The sequence below is a fragment of the Mytilus galloprovincialis genome, chromosome 5 (genome assembly GCF_965363235.1).
Source record: "Mytilus galloprovincialis chromosome 5, xbMytGall1.hap1.1, whole genome shotgun sequence".
NCBI classification, from domain to species: domain Eukaryota; kingdom Metazoa; phylum Mollusca; class Bivalvia; order Mytilida; family Mytilidae; genus Mytilus; species Mytilus galloprovincialis.
Genome location: NC_134842.1, coordinates 4,315 through 24,689, shown reverse-complemented (window position 1 = coordinate 24,689; position 20,375 = coordinate 4,315). Strand labels below are relative to the sequence as shown.

The following is a 20,375-nucleotide window of genomic DNA, read 5'->3' as shown; positions in this document are numbered from 1 at the left end:
AGTTAGGGTTAGGGTTAGGGTAACTATCTCTATTTTGTCCGAATTGCAAATCCTAGCTTTTTTATACCAAGATAACTTTAATTCTTAAATTTTACAGCAATACAACAAATAACTAATTGACATGGGATTCAGTAAGCTTAATATATATGTAAGATAGCTGCATACTTTGAAGAACATCCAAGTTGATTTGAAAAAGTTATTAAAAAAAATAAAGTGTACTATGTCCATTTTGTTCGAACTGCAAATTCTAGCTTTTTTGACCTAGAGTAATTTAATTTTAAAATTTTACAGCAATACAACAAAAAACTAAATGACATGGGATTCAGTAAGCTTAATATATATCTAAGATACCTACATAGTTTGATGAAAATCCAAGTTGATTTGAAAAAGTTATTAAAAAAATTAAAGTGTACTATCTCTATTTTGTCCGAATTGCAAATCCTAGCTTTTTTATACCAAGATAACTTTAAATTCTTAAATTTTTCAGCAATACAACAAATAACGAATTGACATGGGATTCAGTAAGCTTAATATATATGTAAGATAGCCGCATAGTTTGAAGAACATTCAAGTTGATTTGAAAAAGTTATTAAAAAAATTAAAGTGTACTATCTCTATTTTGTTCGAACTGCAAATTCTAGCTTTTTTGACCTAGAGTAATTTAATTTTTTAAATTTTACAGCAATACAACAAAAAACTAAATGACATTGGATTCATTAAGCTTAATATATATCTAAGATACCTACATAGTTTGATGAAAATCCAAGTTGATTTGAAAAAGTTATTAAAAAAATTAAAGTGTAATATCTCTATTTTGTCCGAATTGCAAATCCTACCTTTTTTATACCAAGATAACTTTAATTCTTAAATTTTACAGCAATACAACAAATAACAAATTGACATGGGATTCAGTAAGCTTAATATATATGTAAGATAGCTGCATAGTTTGATGAACATCCAAGTTGATTTGAAAAAGTTATTAAAAAAATTAAAGTGTACTATCTCTATTTTGTTCGAACTGCAAATTCTAGCTTTTTTGACCTAGATTAATTTAATTTTTAAATTTTACAGCAATACAACAAAAAACTCAATGACATGGGATTCAGTAAGCTTAATATATATCTAAGATACCTACATAGTTTGATGAAAATCCAAGTTGATTTGAAAAAGTTATTAAAAAATTTAAAGTGTACTATCTCTATTTTGTCCGAATTGCAAATCCTAGCTTTTTTATACCAAGATAACTTAATTCTTTAATTTTACAGCAATACAACAAATAACTAATTGACATGGGATTCAGTAAGCTTAATATATATTTAAGATACCTACATAGTTTGATGAAAATCCAAGTTGATTTGAAAAAGTTATTAAAAAAATTAAAGTGTACTATGTCCATTTTGTTCGAAATGCAAATTCTAGCTTTTTTGACCTAGATTAATTTAATTTTAAAATTTTTCAGCAATACAACAAAAAACTAAATGACATGGGATTCCGTAAGCTTTATATATATCTAAGATACCTACATAGTTTGATGAAAATCCAAGTTGATTTGAAAAAGTTATTAAGTTAGGGTTAGGGTTAGGGTAACTATCTCTATTTTGTCCGAATTGCAAATCCTAGCTTTTTTATACCAAGATAACTTTAATTCTTAAATTTTACAGCAATACAACAAATAACTAATTGACATGGGATTCAGTAAGCTTAATATATATGTAAGCTAGCTGCATACTTAGAAGAACATCCAAGTTGATTTGAAAAAGTTATTAAAAAAATTAAAGTGTACTATCTCTATTTAGTTCGAACTGCAAATTCTAGCTTTTTTGACCTAGATTAATTTATTTTTTAAATTTTACAGCAATACAACAAAAAACTCAATGACATGGGATTCAGTAAGCTTAATATATATCTAAGATACCTACATAGTTTGATGAAAATCCAAGTTGATTTGAAAAAGTTATTAAAAAAATTAAAGTGTAATATCTCTATTTTGTCCGAATTGCAAATTCTAGCTTTTTTGACCTAGATTAATTTAATTTTTAAATTTTTCATTTTCAGCAATACAACAAAAAACTAAATGACATTGGATTCATTAAGTTTAATATATATCTAAGATACCTACATAGTTTGATGAAAATCCAAGTTGATTTGAAAAAGTTATTAAAAAAATTAAAGTGTACTATCTCTATTTTGTTCGAACTGCAAATTCTAGCTTTTTTGACCTAGAGTAATTTAATTTTAAAATTTTACAGCAATACAACAAAAAACTAAATGACATGGGATTCATTAAGCTTAATATATATCTAAGATACCTACATAGTTTGATGAAAATCCAAGTTGATTTGAAAAAGTTATTAAACAAATTAAAGTGTACTATCTCTATTTTGTCCGAATTGCAAATCCTAGCTTTTGTATACCAAGATAACTTTAAATTCTTAAATTTTTCAGCAATACAACAAATAACGAATTGACATGGGATTCAGTAAGCTTAATATATATGTAAGATAGCCGCATAGTTTGAAGAACATTCACGTTGATTTGAAAAAGTTATTAAAAAAATTAAAGTGTACTATCTCTATTTTGTTCGAACTGCAAATTCTAGCTTTTTTGACCTAGAGTAATTTAATTTTTAAATTTTTCAGCAATACAACAAAAAACTAAATGACATGGGATTCAGTAAGCTTAATATATATCTAAGATACCTACATAGTTTGATGAAAATTCAAGTTGATTTGAAAAAGTAATTAAAAAAATGAAAGTGTACTATCTCTATTTTGTCCGAATTGCAAATCCTAGCTTTTTTATACCAAGATAACTTCAATTCTTAAATTTTACAGCAATACAACAAATAACTAATTGACATGGGATTCAGTAAGCTTAATATATATGTAAGATAGCTGCATACTTTGAAGAACATCCAAGTTGATTTGAAAAAGTTATTAAAAAAATTAAAGTGTACTATCTCTATTTTGTTCGAACTGCAAATTCTAGCTTTTTTGACCTAGAGTAATTTAACTTTTAAATTTTACAGCAATACAACAAAAAACTAAATGACATGGGATTCAGTAAGCTTAATATATATCTAAGATACCTACATAGTTTGATGAAAATCCAAGTTGATTTGAAAAAGTTAATAAAAAATTAAAGTGTAATATCTCTATTTTGTCCGAATTGCAAATTCTAGCTTTTTTGACCTAGATTAATTTAATTTTTAAATTTTTCATTTTCAGCAATACAACAAAAAACTAAATGACATTGGATTCATTAAGCTTAATATATATCTAAGATACCTACATAGTTTGATGAAAATCCAAGTTGATTTGAAAAAGTTATTAAAAAAATTAAAGTGTACTATCTCTATTTTGTCCGAATTGCAAATCCTAGCTTTTTTATACCAAGATAACTTTAATTCTTAAATTTTACAACAATACAACAAATAACAAATTGACATGGGATTCAGTAAGCTTAATATATATGTAAGATTGCTGCATAGTTTGATGAACATCCAAGTTGATTTGAAAAAGTTATTAAAAAAATTAAAGTGTACTATGTCCATTTTGTTCGAACTGCAAATTCTAGCTTTTTTGACCCAGAGTAATTTAATTTTTAAATTTTACAGCAATACAACAAAAAACTAAATGAAATGGGATTCATTAAGCTTAATATATATGTTAGATAGCTGCATAGTTTGATGAACATCCAAGTTGATTTGAAAAAGTTATTAAAAAAATAAAGTGTACTATGTCCATTTTGTTCGAACTGCAAATTCTAGCTTTTTTGACCTAGAGTAATTTAATTTTAAAATTTTACAGCAATACAACAAAAAACTAAATGACATGGGATTCAGTAAGCTTAATATATATCTAAGATACCTACATAGTTTGATGAAAATCCAAGTTGATTTGAAAAAGTTATTAAAAAAATTAAAGTGTACTATCTCTATTTTGTCCGAATTGCAAATCCTAGCTTTTTTATACCAAGATAACTTTAAATTCTTAAATTTTTCAGCAATACAACAAATAACGAATTGACATGGGATTCAGTAAGCTTAATATATATGTAAGATAGCCGCATAGTTTGAAGAACATTCAAGTTGATTTGAAAAAGTTATTAAAAAAATTAAAGTGTACTATCTCTATTTTGTTCGAACTGCAAATTCTAGCTTTTTTGACCTAGAGTAATTTAATTTTTAAATTTTACAGCAATACAACAAAAAACTAAATGACATGGGATTCAGTAAGCTTAATATATATGTTAGATAGCTGCATAGTTTGATGAACATCCAAGTTGATTTGAAAAAGTTATTAAAAAAAATAAAGTGTACTATGTCCATTTTGTTCGAACTGCAAATTCTAGCTTTTTTGACCTAGAGTAATTTAATTTTAAAATTTTACAGCAATACAACAAAAAACTAAATGACATGGGATTCAGTAAGCTTAATATATATCTAAGATACCTACATAGTTTGATGAAAATCCAAGTTGATTTGAAAAAGTTATTAAAAAAATTAAAGTGTACTATCTCTATTTTGTTCAAATTGCAAATCCTAGCTTTTTTATACCAAGATAACTTTAAATTCTTAAATTTTTCAGCAATACAACAAATAACGAATTGACATGGGATTCAGTAAGCTTAATATATATGTAAGATAGCCGCATAGTTTGAAGAACATTCAAGTTGATTTGAAAAAGTTATTAAAAAAATTAAAGTGTACTATCTCTATTTTGTTCGAACTGCAAATTCTAGCTTTTTTGACCTAGAGTAATTTAATTTTTAAATTTTACAGCAATACAACAAAAAACTAAATGACATGGGATTCAGTAAGCTTAATATATATCTAAGATACCTACATAGTTTGATGAAAATCCAAGTTGATTTGAAAAAGTTATTAAAAAAATTAAAGTGTAATATCTCTATTTTGTCCGAATTGCAAATCCTACCTTTTTTATACCAAGATAACTTTAATTCTTAAATTTTACAGCAATACAACAAATAACTAATTGACATGGGATTCAGTAAGCTTAATATATATGTAAGATAGCTGCATAGTTTGATGAACATCCAAGTTGATTTGAAAAAGTTATTAAAAAAATTAAAGTGTACTATCTCTATTTTGTTCGAACTGCAAATTCTAGCTTTTTTGACCTAGATTAATTTAATTTTTAAATTTTACAGCAATACAACAAAAAACTCAATGACATGGGATTCAGTAAGCTTAATATATATCTAAGATGCCTACATAGTTTGATGAAAATCCAAGTTGATTTGAAAAAGTTATTAAAAAAATTAAAGTGTAATATCTCTATTTTGTCCGAATTGCAAATTCTAGCTTTTTTGACCTAGATTGATTTAATTTTTAAATTTTTCATTTTCAGCAATACAACAAAAAACTAAATGACATTGGATTCATTAAGTTTAATATATATCTAAGATACCTACATAGTTTGATGAAAATCCAAGTTGATTTGAAAAAGTTATTAAAAAAATTAAAGTGTACTATCTCTATTTTGTTCGAACTGCAAATTCTAGCTTTTTTGACCTAGATTAATTTAATTTTTAAATTTTACAGCAATACAACAAAAAACTCAATGACATGGGATTCAGTAAGCTTAATATATATCTAAGATACCTACATAGTTTGATAAAAATCCAAGTTGATTTGAAAAAGTTATTAAAAAAATTAAAGTGTAATATCTCTATTTTGTCCGAATTGCAAATCCTAGTTTTTTTATATCAAGATAACCTTAATTCTTAAATTTTACAGCAATACAACAAATAACAAATTGACATGGGATTCAGTAAGCTTAATATATATGTAAGATAGCTGCATAGTTTGATGAACATCCAAGTTGATTTGAAAAAGTTATTAAAAAAATTAAAGTGTACTATCTCTATTTTGTTCGAACTGCAAATTCTAGCTTTTTTGACCTAGATTAATTTAATTTTTAAATTTTACAGCAATACAACAAAAAACTCAATGACATGGGATTCAGTAAGCTTAATATATATCTAAGATACCTACATAGTTTGATGAAAATCCAAGTTGATTTGAAAAAGTTATTAAAAAAATTAAAGTGTACTATCTCTATTTTGTCCGAATTGCAAATTCTAGCTTTTTTGACCTAGATTAATTTAATTTTTAAATTTTTCATTTTCACCAATACAACAAAAAACTAAATGACATTGGATTCATTAAGTTTAACATATATCTAAGATACCTACATAGTTTGATGAAAATCCAAGTTGATTTGAAAAAGTTATTAAAAAAATTAAAGTGTACTATCTCTATTTTGTTCGAACTGCAAATTCTAGCTTTTTTGACCTAGATTAATTTAATTTTTAAATTTTACAGCAATACAACAAAAAACTCAATGACATGGGATTCAGTAAGCTTAATATATATCTAAGATACCTACATAGTTTGATAAAAATCCAAGTTGATTTGAAAAAGTTATTAAAAAAATTAAAGTGTAATATCTCTATTTTGTCCGAATTGCAAATCCTAGCTTTTTTATATCAAGATAACCTTAATTCTTAAATTTTACAGCAATACAACAAATAACAAATTGACATGGGATTCAGTAAGCTTAATATATATGTAAGATTGCTGCATAGTTTGATGAACATCCAAGTTGATTTGAAAAAGTTATTAAAAAAATTAAAGTGTACTATGTCCATTTTGTTCGAACTGCAAATTCTAGCATTTTTGACCCAGAGTAATTTAATTTTTAAATTTTACAGCAATACAACAAAAAACTAAATGAAATGGGATTCATTAAGCTTAATATATATGTTAGATAGCTGCATAGTTTGATGAACATCCAAGTTGATTTGAAAAAGTTATTAAAAAAAATAAAGTGTACTATGTCCATTTTGTTCGAACTGCAAATTCTATCTTTTTTGACCTAGAGTAATTTAATTTTAAAATTTTACAGCAATACAACAAAAAACTAAATGACATGGGATTCAGTAAGCTTAATATATATCTAAGATACCTACATAGTTTGATGAAAATCCAAGTTGATTTGAAAAAGTTATTAAAAAAATTAAAGTGTACTATCTCTATTTTGTCCGAATTGCAAATCCTAGCTTTTTTATACCAAGATAACTTTAAATTCTTAAATTTTTCAGCAATACAACAAATAACGAATTGACATGGGATTCAGTAAGCTTAATATATATGTAAGATAGCCGCATAGTTTGAAGAACATTCAAGTTGATTTGAAAAAGTTATTAAAAAAATTAAAGTGTACTATCTCTATTTTGTTCGAACTGCAAATTCTAGCTTTTTTGACCTAGAGTAATTTAATTTTTAAATTTTACAGCAATACAACAAAAACTCAATGAGATGGGATTCAGTAAGCTTAATATATATCTAAGATACCTACATAGTTTGATGAAAATCCAAGTTGATTTGAAAAAGTTATTAAAAAAATTAAAGTGTAATATCTCTATTTTGTCCGAATTGTAAATTCTAGCTTTTTTGACCTAGATTAATTTAATTTTTAAATTTTTCATTTTCAGCAATACAACAAAAAACTAAATGACATTGGATTCATTAAGTTTAATATATATCTAAGATACCTACATAGTTTGATGAAAATCCAAGTTGATTTGAAAAAGTTATTAAAAAAATTAAAGTGTACTATCTCTATTTTGTTCGAACTGCAAATTCTAGCTTTTTTGACCTAGATTAATTTAATTTTTAAATTTGACAGCAATACAACAAAAAACTCAATGACATGGGATTCAGTAAGCTTAATATATATCTAAGATACCTACATAGTTTGATAAAAATCCAAGTTGATTTGAAAAAGTTATTAAAAAAATTAAAGTGTAATATCTCTATTTTGTCCGAATTGCAAATCCTAGCTTTTTTATACCAAGATAACTTTAATTCTTAAATTTTACAGCAATACAACAAAAAAACTAATTGACATGGGATTCAGTAAGCTTAATATAAATGTAAGGTAGCTGCATAGTTTGATGAACATTCAAGTTGATTTGAAAAAGTTATTAAAAAAATTAAAGTGTACTATCTCTATTTTGTTCGAACTGCAAATTCTAGCTTTTTTTACCTAGATTAATTTAATTTTTAAATTTTTCAGCAATAAAAAAAAACAACTAAATGACATGGGATTCAGTAAGCTTAATATATATCTAAGATACTTAAGTAGTGTGATGAAAATTCAAGTTGATTTGAAAAAGTTATTAAAAAAATTAAAGTGTACTATCTCTATTTTGTTCAAACTGCAAATTCTAGCTTTTTTGACCTAGATTAATTTAATTTTTAAATTTTTCATTTTCAGCAATACAACAAAAAACTAAATGACATTGGATTCATTAAGCTTAATATATATGTAAGATACCTACATAGTTTGATGAAAATCCAAGTTGATTTGAAAAAGTTATTAAAAAAATTAAAGTGTAATATCTCTATTTTGTCCGAATTGCAAATCCTACCTTTTTTATACCAAGATAACTTTAATTCTTAAATTTTACAGCAATACAACAAATAACTAATTGACATGGGATTCAGTAAGCTTAGGTTTACTTACTATTTTAATAGCTTAAGAGTAGAATAATATTGTAAATGAGTGGAAAACTGGTTTTCTAAATCTTAATCACAAAACACGACACAATTGGTAAATACAAAACTTACAATATGTTTATATTGCAGGTGTTTTAATTATAATTATAAATTATAATAAATTATAAATTAAAAAATCATTAAATCATAAATTAAAAAATCATTAAATTATAATCCTGGTACGTATTGATACCTATTTTAATATTATTATTTTTTTATATAAACACACCTGTTGGTGACCTTCTGCTGTTGTTTTTTTATTTGTCGGGTTGTTCTCTTTGACACATTCCCCATTTCCATTCTCAATTTTACATAATATTTTAAATATATAATATAGTATAGTTACAATAATGAAAAGTTTACCTTATCCATAGCTATTCTTTAATTCTTTTTTATTTTTCATATTAAAATGAACATTTTATATATATGCTTATGTGTTTATTTAACCTAATGAGTATGAGTATGAGTATGAGTTCTTCAACTCAAATAGCCCTTTTATCTCTTGATTAGCCATTTACAATCACAAAGATGCACAAATTACTTATCAAAACAAATAATCACTTAAAAGAATTTAATTATATTCCCTTTAATTTCATATGTTTTATTTTTAATCCAAATAATTATCTACCTTGATTTTTCATTCTTTTTGTGATTGTTTATGGCTAATTAAGAGATAAAAGGACCTTTGAGTAAATAAATTCACACTCATACTAATTGGGTTAAAATAACACATTTGAATATTTAAAAAAAGTTAATTATTATATGAAACAAAAGAATTAAAGAATAGATCTATACATTTTTTAACTGGTCTAATAATTGATTACTTTCTAACTTCAGATTGGTTTGTTAGACATAAATGAGAAGAAATTTAAGTTCAGAAATTAATATATTGATGTGGCATAAAAAATACATGCTAATATTTTCTATTTTATTAGAAAATTATACAAAGACATTACAATTCTGTTTTTTTTGTGGAAAATACAGAGGAATACTTTTACAAAATTGAAAGTTTTACAAGAGTCAGGTGTGTATGATTTACATTGACCTCAATGAAAGTGACACTTCTTTTATTTTATTAATATTCTTGTCAAATCAAAAAACAAGAATTTGATGTTCCAACTAACCCATATAGTACACTTAAAAATTTAATTTATAACTTTTTTTAACAACCCTTTGATTTAAATCAAATTATACATCTCATGTAGTTTGTGTATTGCCTCAGTTCAAAAATAAAAATAATCGTTGTCATAAAACCTAGAATTTGCATTTCAGATTGATTAAGATAGTAAATGTAGTACAATCTCCTGTCAATTCAAGAATTTAAATAATCTTGGTAAAAAAAATTTGCTGTCCGACTCAATTTTTTAGAAATAAATTGAGAATGGAAATGGGGAATGTGTCAAAGAGACAACAACCCGACCAAATAAAAAACAACAGCAGAAGGTCACCAACAGGTCTTCAATGTAGCGAGAAATTCCCGCACCCGGAGGCGTCCTTCAGCTGGCCCATAAACAAATATATACTAGTTCAGTGATAAATCGAGAGATTTGTCATTGCCGATCTATTTATATGAGACGTCCTAAAATTATACTCAATGCGCACTTAAATGAAACAGTTGCCACTTGACGTTTAACTATAAACAAAATCAATCAACCGACATAATAGATTCCAAGAAGAGAACCTCGTATACTTTTTTTTTATTAAATCATTGTAAATAGTACAAATGAATTCAGACATGTCAGTGTTGGTACGGATTCGTTGGTACTTTGATGATGTGGCATAATAGTTTTGTTTTACACGTACACCATCATGAACTCCTATATATGATGTGACTGTTATTATAAATAAAGAGATGAAATTCTGACATTCTCAATTTATTCAGAATATTTTTTGCATTAATGGTTTTCTAATATTATTGATTACGTCTACATTTACGGTCCTACTAAAATGTGAACAGGAGCGCCAGGAGAAGACATTAAGGCGCTCGGTACAATGGTATTCGGGTATATAGATTTGCAAATAAAAGTGCACATATGATCAGTTTTGGTCAAATAGTTTTGTTTTCCAAGTCAGCATGAGGTATTAAAACTACTGAAATTTTGTTACGTATCAATATTTTGAATAAAAGGAGGACACGCTGGTATCCTAAATTTATGCGAACAAAAATTTGTTGTTATTAAATTGCAATATTGCTGTCCATTGTCATGATTATATTATACAATGATTCCTGACATAAAAAATATGGCTGATTAATACTATGCGGGTATGCCATGGTGTATATAGATTTACAAATTAAAGTGCACATATGGTCAGTTTTGGTAATGCGGTCAAATAATTTTGTTGTACAAGTCAGCTGGAGGTATCAAAACTACTGAAATTTAGTTACGTATCAATATTTTGAATAAAATGAGGACATGCTGGTATTATAAATTTATGTGAACAAAAATTTGTTGTTATTATATTGCAATATTGCTGTCCATTGTCATGATTGTATTATACATTGATTCTGGCATAAAAAATATGGCTGATTAACTATGCGGGTATATAGATTTACAAATTAAAGTGCACAAATGGTCAGTTTTGGTGGATGTGGTCAAATAATTTTGTTGTACAAGTCAACTGGAGGTATCAAAACTACTGAAATTTTGATAAGATCAATATTTTGAATAAAATGAGGACATGCTGGTATCCTAAATTTATGCGAACCAAAATTTGTTGTTATTATATTGCAATATTGCTGTCCATTGTGATGATTGTATTATACATTGAATCCTGACATCAAAAATATGGCTGATTTACTATGCGGGTATATAGATTTACAAATTAAAGTGCATATATGGTCAGTTTTGGTGGATGCGGTCAAATAATTTTGTTGTACAAGTCAACTGGAGGCATTAAAACTTCTGAAATTTTGTTACGTATCAGTATTTTAAGTAAAAAGAGGACATGCTGGCACCCTTAATTTAGGTGAACAAAAATTTGTTGTTATTATATTGCAATATTGCTGTCCATTGTCATGATTGTATTATACATTGAATCCTGACATTAAAAATAAGGCTGATTTTCTATGCTGGTATATAGATTTACAATTTAAAGTTCACATATGGTCAGTTTTGGTAATGTGGTCAAATAATTTTGTTGTACAAGTCAGCTGGAGGTATCAAAACTACTGAAATTTTGTTACGTATCAATATTTTGAATAAAATGAGGACATGCTGGTATCCTAAATTTATGCAAACCAAAATTTTTTGTTATTATATTGCAATTTGGCTGTCCATTGTCATGATTGTATTATACATTGAATCCTGACATAAAAAATAGGGCTGATTAACTATGCGGGTATATAGATTTACAAATTAAAATGCACATATGGTCAGTTTTGGTGGATGCGGTCAAATAATTTTGTTGTACAAGTCAACTGGAGGTATCAAAACTACTGAAATTTTGTTACGTATCAGTATTTTAAGTAAAAAGAGGACATGCTGGTATCCTAAATTTATGCGAACCAAAATTTTTTGTTATTATATTGCAATTTTGCTGTCCATTGTCATGATTGTATTATACATTGAATCCTGACATAAAAAATATGGCTGATTAACGATGCGGGTATAAAGATTTACAAATTAAAGTGCACATATGGTCAGTTTTGGTGGATGCGGTCAAATAATTTTGTTGTACAAGTCAACTGGAGGTATCAAAACTACTGAAATTTTGTTACGTTTCAATATTTTGAATAAAATGAGGACATGCTGGTATCCTAAATTTATGCGAACCAAAATTTGTTGTTATTATATTGCAATATTGCTGTCCATTGTCATGATTGTATTATACATTGAATCCTGACATAAAAAATATGGCTGATTTACTATGCTGGTATATAGATTTACAAATTAAAGTGCATATATGGTCAGTTTTGGTGGATGCGGTCAAATAATTTTGTTGTACAAGTCAACTGGAGGCATCAAAACTACTGAAATTTTGTTACGTATCAGTATTTTAAGTAAAAAGAGGACATGCTGGCACCCTTAATTTAATTAGGCTAACAAAAATTTGTTGTTATTATATTGCAATATTGCTGTCCATTGTCATGATTGTATTATACATTGAATCCTGACATTAAAAATAAGGCTGATTTTCTATGCTGGTATATAGATTTACAATTTAAAGTTCACATATGGTCAGTTTTGGTAATGTGGTCAAATAATTTTGTTGTACAAGTCAGCTGGAGGTATCAAAACTACTGAAATTTTGTTACGTATCAATATTTTGAATAAAATGAGGACATGCTGGTATCCTAAATTTATGCAAACCAAAATTTTTTGTTATTATATTGCAATTTGGCTGTCCATTGTCATGATTGTATTATACATTGAATCCTGACATAAAAAATAGGGCTGATTTACTATGCGGGTATATAGATTTACAAATTAAAATGCACATATGGTCACGTTTGGTTAATGCGGTCAAATAATTTTGTTGTACAAGTCAACTGGAGGTATCAAAACTACTGAAATTTTGTTACGTATCAGTATTTTAAGTAAAAAGAGGACATGCTGGTATCCTAAATTTATGCGAACCAAAATTTTTTGTTATATTATATTGCAATTTTGCTGTCCATTGTCATGATTGTATTATACATTGAATCCTGACATAAAAAATATGGCTGATTAACGATGCGGGTATAAAGATTTACAAATTAAAGTGCACATATGGTCAGTTTTGGTGGATGCAGTCAAATAATTTTGTTGTACAAGTCAACTGGAGGTATCAAAACTACTGAAATTTTGTTACGTATCAATATTTTGAATAAAATGAGGACATGCTGGTATCCTAAATTTATGCAAACCAAAATTTTTTGTTATTATATTGCAATTTGGCTGTCCATTGTCATGATTGTATTATACATTGAATCCTGACATAAAAAATAGGGCTGATTAACTATGCGGGTATATAGATTTACAAATTAAAATGCACATATGGTCAGTTTTGGTGGATGCGGTCAAATAATTTTGTTGTACAAGTCAACTGGAGGTATCAAAACTACTGAAATTTTGTTACGTATCAGTATTTTAAGTAAAAAGAGGACATGCTGGTATCCTAAATTTATGCGAACCAAAATTTTTTGTTATTATATTGCAATTTTGCTGTCCATTGTCATGATTGTATTATACATTGAATCCTGACATAAAAAATATGGCTGATTAACGATGCGGGTATAAAGATTTACAAATTAAAGTGCACATATGGTCAGTTTTGGTGGATGCGGTCAAATAATTTTGTTGTACAAGTCAACTGGAGGTATCAAAACTACTGAAATTTTGTTACGTTTCAATATTTTGAATAAAATGAGGACATGCTGGTATCCTAAATTTATGCGAATCAAAATTTGTTGTTATATATTGCAATATTGCTGTCCATTGTCATGATTGTATTATACATTGAATCCTGACATAAAAAATATGGCTGATTTACTATGCTGGTATAAAGATTTACAAATTAAAGTGCATATATGGTCAGTTTTGGTGGATGCGGTCAAATAATTTTGTTGTACAAGTCAACTGGAGGCATCAAAACTACTGAAATTTTGTTACGTATCAGTATTTTAAGTAAAAAGAGGACATGCTGGCACCCTTAATTTAATTAGGCTAACAAAAATTTGTTGTTATTATATTGCAATATTGCTGTCCATTGTCATGATTGTATTATACATTGAATCCTGACATTAAAAATAAGGCTGATTTTCTATGCTGGTATATAGATTTACAATTTAAAGTTCACATATGGTCAGTTTTGGTAATGTGGTCAAAAATTTTGTTGTACAAGTCAGCTGGAGGTATCAAAACTACTGAAATTTTGTTACGTATCAATATTTTGAATAAAATGAGGACATGCTGGTATCCTAAATTTATGCAAACCAAAATTTTTTGTTATTATATTGCAATTTGGCTGTCCATTGTCATGATTGTATTATACATTGAATCCTGACATAAAAAATAGGGCTGATTTACTATGCGGGTATATAGATTTACAAATTAAAATGCACATATGGTCAGTTTTGGTGGATGCGGTCAAATAATTTTGTTGTACAAGTCAACTGGAGGTATCAAAACTACTGAAATTTTGTTACGTATCAGTATTTTAAGTAAAAAGAGGACATGCTGGTATCCTAAATTTATGCGAACCAAAATTTTTTGTTATATTATATTGCAATTTTGCTGTCCATTGTCATGATTGTATTATACATTGAATCCTGACATAAAAAATATGGCTGATTAACGATGCGGGTATAAAGATTTACAAATTAAAGTGCACATATGGTCAGTTTTGGTGGATGCAGTCAAATAATTTTGTTGTACAAGTCAACTGGAGGTATCAAAACTACTGAAATTTTGTTACGTTTCAATATTTGAATAAAATGAGGACATGCTGGTATCCTAAATTTATGTGAACAAAAATTTGTTGTTATTATATTGCAATATTGCTGTCCATTGTCATGATCACATGTATTATACATTAAATCCTGACATAAAAAATATGGCTGATTTACTATGCTGGTATATAGATTTACAAATTAAAGTGCATATATGGTCAGTTTTGGTGGATGCGGTCAAATAATTTTGTTGTACAAGTCAACTGGAGGCATCAAAACTACTGAAATTTTGTTACGTATCAGTATTTTAAGTAAAAAGAGGACATGCTGGCACCCTTAATTTAGGCTAACAAAAATTTGTTGTTATTATATTGCAATATTGCTGTCCATTGTCATGATTGTATTATACATTGAATCCTGACATTAAAAATAAGGCTGATTTACTATGCTGGTATATAGATTTACAATTTAAAGTTCACATATGGTCAGTTTTGGTAATGCGGTCAAATAATTTTGTTGTACAAGTCAGCTGGAGGTATCAAAACTACTGAAATTTTGTTACGTATCAAAATTTTGAATAAAATGAGGACATGCTGGTATCCTAAATTTATGCGAACCAAAATTTTTTGTTATTATATTGCAATTTTGCTGTCCATTGTCAGGATTGTATTATACATTGAATCCTGACATAAAAAATATTGCTGATTTACTATGCTGGTATATAGATTTACAAATTGAAGTGCATATATGGTCAGTTTTGGTGGATGCGGTCAAATAATTTTGTTGTACAAGTCAACTGGAGGCATCAAAACTACTGAAATTTTGTTACGTATCAGTATTTTGAGTAAAAAGAGGACATGCTTATACCCTTAATTTAGGCGAACACAAATTTGTTGTTATTATATTGCAATATTGCTGTCCATTGTCATGATTGTATTATACATTAAATCCTGACATTAAAAATAAGGCTGATTTTCTATGCTGGTATATAGATTTACAATTTAAAGTTCACATATGGTCAGTTTTGGTAATGTGGTCAAATAATTTTGTTGTACAAGTCAGCTGGAGGTATCAAAACTACTGAAATTTTGTTACGTATCAATATTTTAAATAAAATGAGGACATGCTGGTATCCTAAATTTATGCAAACCAAAATATTTTGTTATTATATTGCAATTTTGCTGTCCATTGTCATGATTGTATTATACATTGAATCCTGACATAAAAAATATGGCTGATTAACTATGCGGGTATATAGATTTACAAATTAAAGTGCACATATGGTCAGTTTTGGTGGATGCGGTCAAATAATTTTGTTGTACAAGTCAACTGGAGGTATCAAAACTACTGAAATTTTGTTACGTTTCAATATTTTGAATAAAATGAGGACATGCTGGTATCCTAAATTTATGCAAACCAAAATTTTTTGTTATTATATTGCAATTTTGCTGTCCATTGTCATGATTGTATTATACATTGAATCCTGACATAAAAAATAGGGCTGATTAACTATGCGGGTATATAGATTTACAAATTAAAATGCACATATGGTCAGTTTTGGTGGATGCGGTCAAATAATTTTGTTGTACAAGTCAACTGGAGGTATCAAAACTACTGAAATTTTGTTACGTATCAGTATTTTAAGTAAAAAGAGGACATGCTGGTATCCTAAATTTATGCGAACCAAAATTTTTTGTTATTATATTGCAATTTTGCTGTCCATTGTCATGATTGTATTATACATTGAATCCTGACATAAAAAATATGGCTGATTAACGATGCGGGTATATAGATTTACAAATTAAAGTGCACATATGGTCAGTTTTGGTGGATGCGGTCAAATAATTTTGTTGTACAAGTCAACTGGAGGTATCAAAACTACTGAAATTTTGTTACGTTTCAATATTTTGAATAAAATGAGGACATGCTGGTATCCTAAATTTATGCGAACAAAAATTTGTTGTTATTATATTGCAATATTGCTGTCCATTGTCATGATTGTATTATACATTGAATCCTGACATAAAAAATATGGCTGATTTACTATGCTGGTATAAAGATTTACAAATTAAAGTGCATATATGGTCAGTTTTGGTGGATGCGGTCAAATAATTTTGTTGTACAAGTCAACTGGAGGCATCAAAACTACTGAAATTTTGTTACGTATCAGTATTTTAAGTAAAAAGAGGACAAGCTGGCACCCTTAATTTAGGCTAACAAAAATTTGTTGTTATTATATTGCAATATTGCTGTCCATTGTCATGATTGTATTATACATTGAATCCTGACATTAAAAATAAGGCTGATTTACTATGCTGGTATATAGATTTACAATTTAAAGTTCACATATGGTCAGTTTTGGTAATGCGGTCAAATAATTTTGTTGTACAAGTCAGCTGGAGGTATCAAAACTACTGAAATTTTGTTACGTATCAAAATTTTGAATAAAATGAGGACATGCTGGTATCCTAAATTTATGCGAACCAAAATTTTTTGTTATTATATTGCAATTTTGCTGTCCATTGTCAGGATTGTATTATACATTGAATCCTGACATAAAAAATATTGCTGATTTACTATGCAGGTATATAGATTTACAAATTAAAGTGCATATATGGTCAGTTTTGGTGGATGCGGTCAAATAATTTTGTTGTACAAGTCAACTGGAGGTATCAAAACTACTGAAATTTTGTTACGTATCAGTATTTTGAGTAAAAAGAAGACATGCTGGCACCCTTAATTTAGGCGAACAAAAATTTGTAGTCATTATTTAAATGAATTAAACTATTGCTGATTGTAGCTGCATAGTTCAAGGATGTATAACTAACAAGGACGTATACACCTAACATCAAATATACTTATTTTCAAAAATATACATAATATGATTGAATTTGATATCGGAATATATATATATATTCAGTGCCTGTTATCATTGTAACCGAGATCGTTTTTATAATAGATAGATTGTCAGATCACAGATAAATTTGTGTTACGTTCTGTGCGTACTTATTTTCAATTATTTGTGTTTAATCCTGTTCATAAAACGGAAGTATTAATTTTCAAATTACTTTATTTTCGATGTTTCTACTACGAAACAAAGATATTAAAAATATATTTTTTTTTAAATCAACGAAGAGCGGTCCTGGTTACAAGTTAACTTAGTGTTGACCAGACCAGTCAAAAGTTAACTTGGGAACAGGTCTGGTTTTGATCGGATTTGTTCAAGCAGAAGTTAACTTTGTGGCAGGACCGGTTTCCAAGTTAACTTAGGTTAACTTTATGACAGGACTGGTTCCGAAGTTAACTTATGTTAACTTATGACAGGACTGGTTCGAAGTTAACTTATATCAATAGCGGACCTGTTTCCAAGTTAACTTTTTGGCAGACATAAAAACAGTCCTAGGTCCAAGTCCGCTTTTCAAGTTAACTAGATTTTGGTCCTAGGACTGGTCAGAGCAGTCCTACATTCGGTCACAGGTTAACTTTGACCAGTCCAAATGACTGGTTATCAAGTTAACTTGCTGTACAGGTTAGGAGTGCACCCATCTGTACATATATGTGCCTCAAAATCATTATTTTTTTAAATAAAATTAGTTATTATTCAATATTTATATTGAAACATTGCCTACCGGAAATGCATGTGTGCAGAGAAAATCATTCCACAAACATGGTTGATTTTTTATCCCTTGTACTTACAAACAGCCTCCGATCGATCATTAATGATGTTATTTGTTTGTTTTTATCAATGATAATCACATAATCTTACCTAAAAATGTTCACCGATTGTCCATAAAAAGTATTAAAACTGTTTTTTTACATCTTCCTGATCTTTGATCAACTTGTAACTTGTATTCCAGAACTTCCTCCAATAAAGGAGCACCTCAATCAATGAGTTTCCACCACCAGTTCAAAAGTACATATATCTGAAAGATTAAAATATAAAAGTCACACAGGTAGACATCAATCATCATTTAAAGGAATATTAAAAGTGTTTTGTTTATACATATGTATCGGCATAAAAATATGAGCTAATTCAATGTCCTGAAATTTAAAATTTAAAATATTTCCTCGATATTTACAGTTTATTTTCATGTGTATATATATATATGATCAGCAGAAATCGTTCTTCTGCATGTTTGCTGGTTTTACTTAAGATAGTTAACTTTTATCTGTATAACGCAGTGTAGTGTGGCCACGTACCCACACTTACTGCTTCATAGGACTTTATTGGGCTGAGTTGTAGTAAGTTTCAGTAAAGTGTGGCCAGATCCAGGCTTACTCTGTGATAAATGATGACATATATTTAGCCTGAGGAAACCCTCTGGCGAGTTCCTTAGATGTCACCTATAAGTGCATGTTAAAGGAAGGGATGGGATCCCACTAACATGTTTAACCCCGCCACATTATTTATGTATGTGCCTGTTCCAAGTCAGGAGCCTGTAATTCAGTGGTTGTTTATGTGTTAAATATTTGTTTTTTCGTTCATATTTTTATACAAATAAGGTCGTTAGTTTTCTCGTTTTAATTTGTTTTACATTTCCATATCGGGGCCTTTTATAGCTGACTATGTTCATTGTTAAAGGTCGTACGGTGACCTATAGTTGTTAATGTCTGTGTCATGTTGGTCTCTTGTGGATAGTTGTGTCATTGGCAATCATATTTATACCACACCTTCTTTTTAAGTACATATGCAAAAAATATCGAAATAGAACAGCACAGACTGATATTGGACATACTGTTATGCCTAAGGGTAGGATTTAAGATTGGTAGGTTTTTATGTATCATGTTTCATTCTTTTCTTGTGTTGATCAGAGAATTCATTTCTACTTTCACTTTCATTTTTGTGTTCCAGAACTCTGAGCTGCACTGTTATATTTATGAACGGACTATGCATATGAACACTTTATATTTCAGGTATCGCGGCCGTATTGTATTGTATGTATTATATTATTGTTTATGGGAAATATTGATAGATCATAGGACAGGGTTCGTTCTCACTGTTTGACCAGAGGGGTACTTTGACAGGATCCCAGCTTTAGTTTGACCCGTATATCACTTGTCCCTTTTGCTCACCTGTTTTATTCAATCATGTTAAGGGTCTTTAATGTAACCAAGATACGTTTCCACTAAGGGTTATTCTTGATAAGCCCATACCTCCCCTTTTCCCTCGACAGTTGTGTATTTCTATTTGTTTTTTGCGCCATGTTCTATAGTATTGCCGTGGGAACTTCCGGTTTTAAGGACCAATCGGAATGGACAGAGATAACATAGTTTCCAGAACCCGGTATCATGTATATTTAGAATTAAAACCAATCGCTACGTTAATTGAGGGTGGTACTGAACAAGGAAAATGTGAAATAAAAATCGCAAAAACGTAGCACGAAAAATAAAAATTGGGAAAAATGAAGCACGAGAAAT

General features: G+C 28.2%; 1 long non-coding RNA gene across 1 annotated transcript in view; it reads right to left on the bottom strand.

The window, feature by feature from the left end:
* The window catches only part of LOC143074918 (uncharacterized), a 34,123-nt gene extending 13,951 nt beyond the window's left edge, over positions 1-20,172 (bottom strand). Inside the window, exons 1-2 of the long non-coding RNA XR_012978165.1 lie at positions 20,031-20,172; positions 18,724-18,880 (exon numbers count right to left, since the gene is read on the bottom strand). This is a non-coding gene — a long non-coding RNA (uncharacterized LOC143074918). The remainder of the gene's footprint in view (positions 1-18,723; positions 18,881-20,030) is intronic.
* Positions 20,173-20,375: the final 203 nt, after the last annotated feature.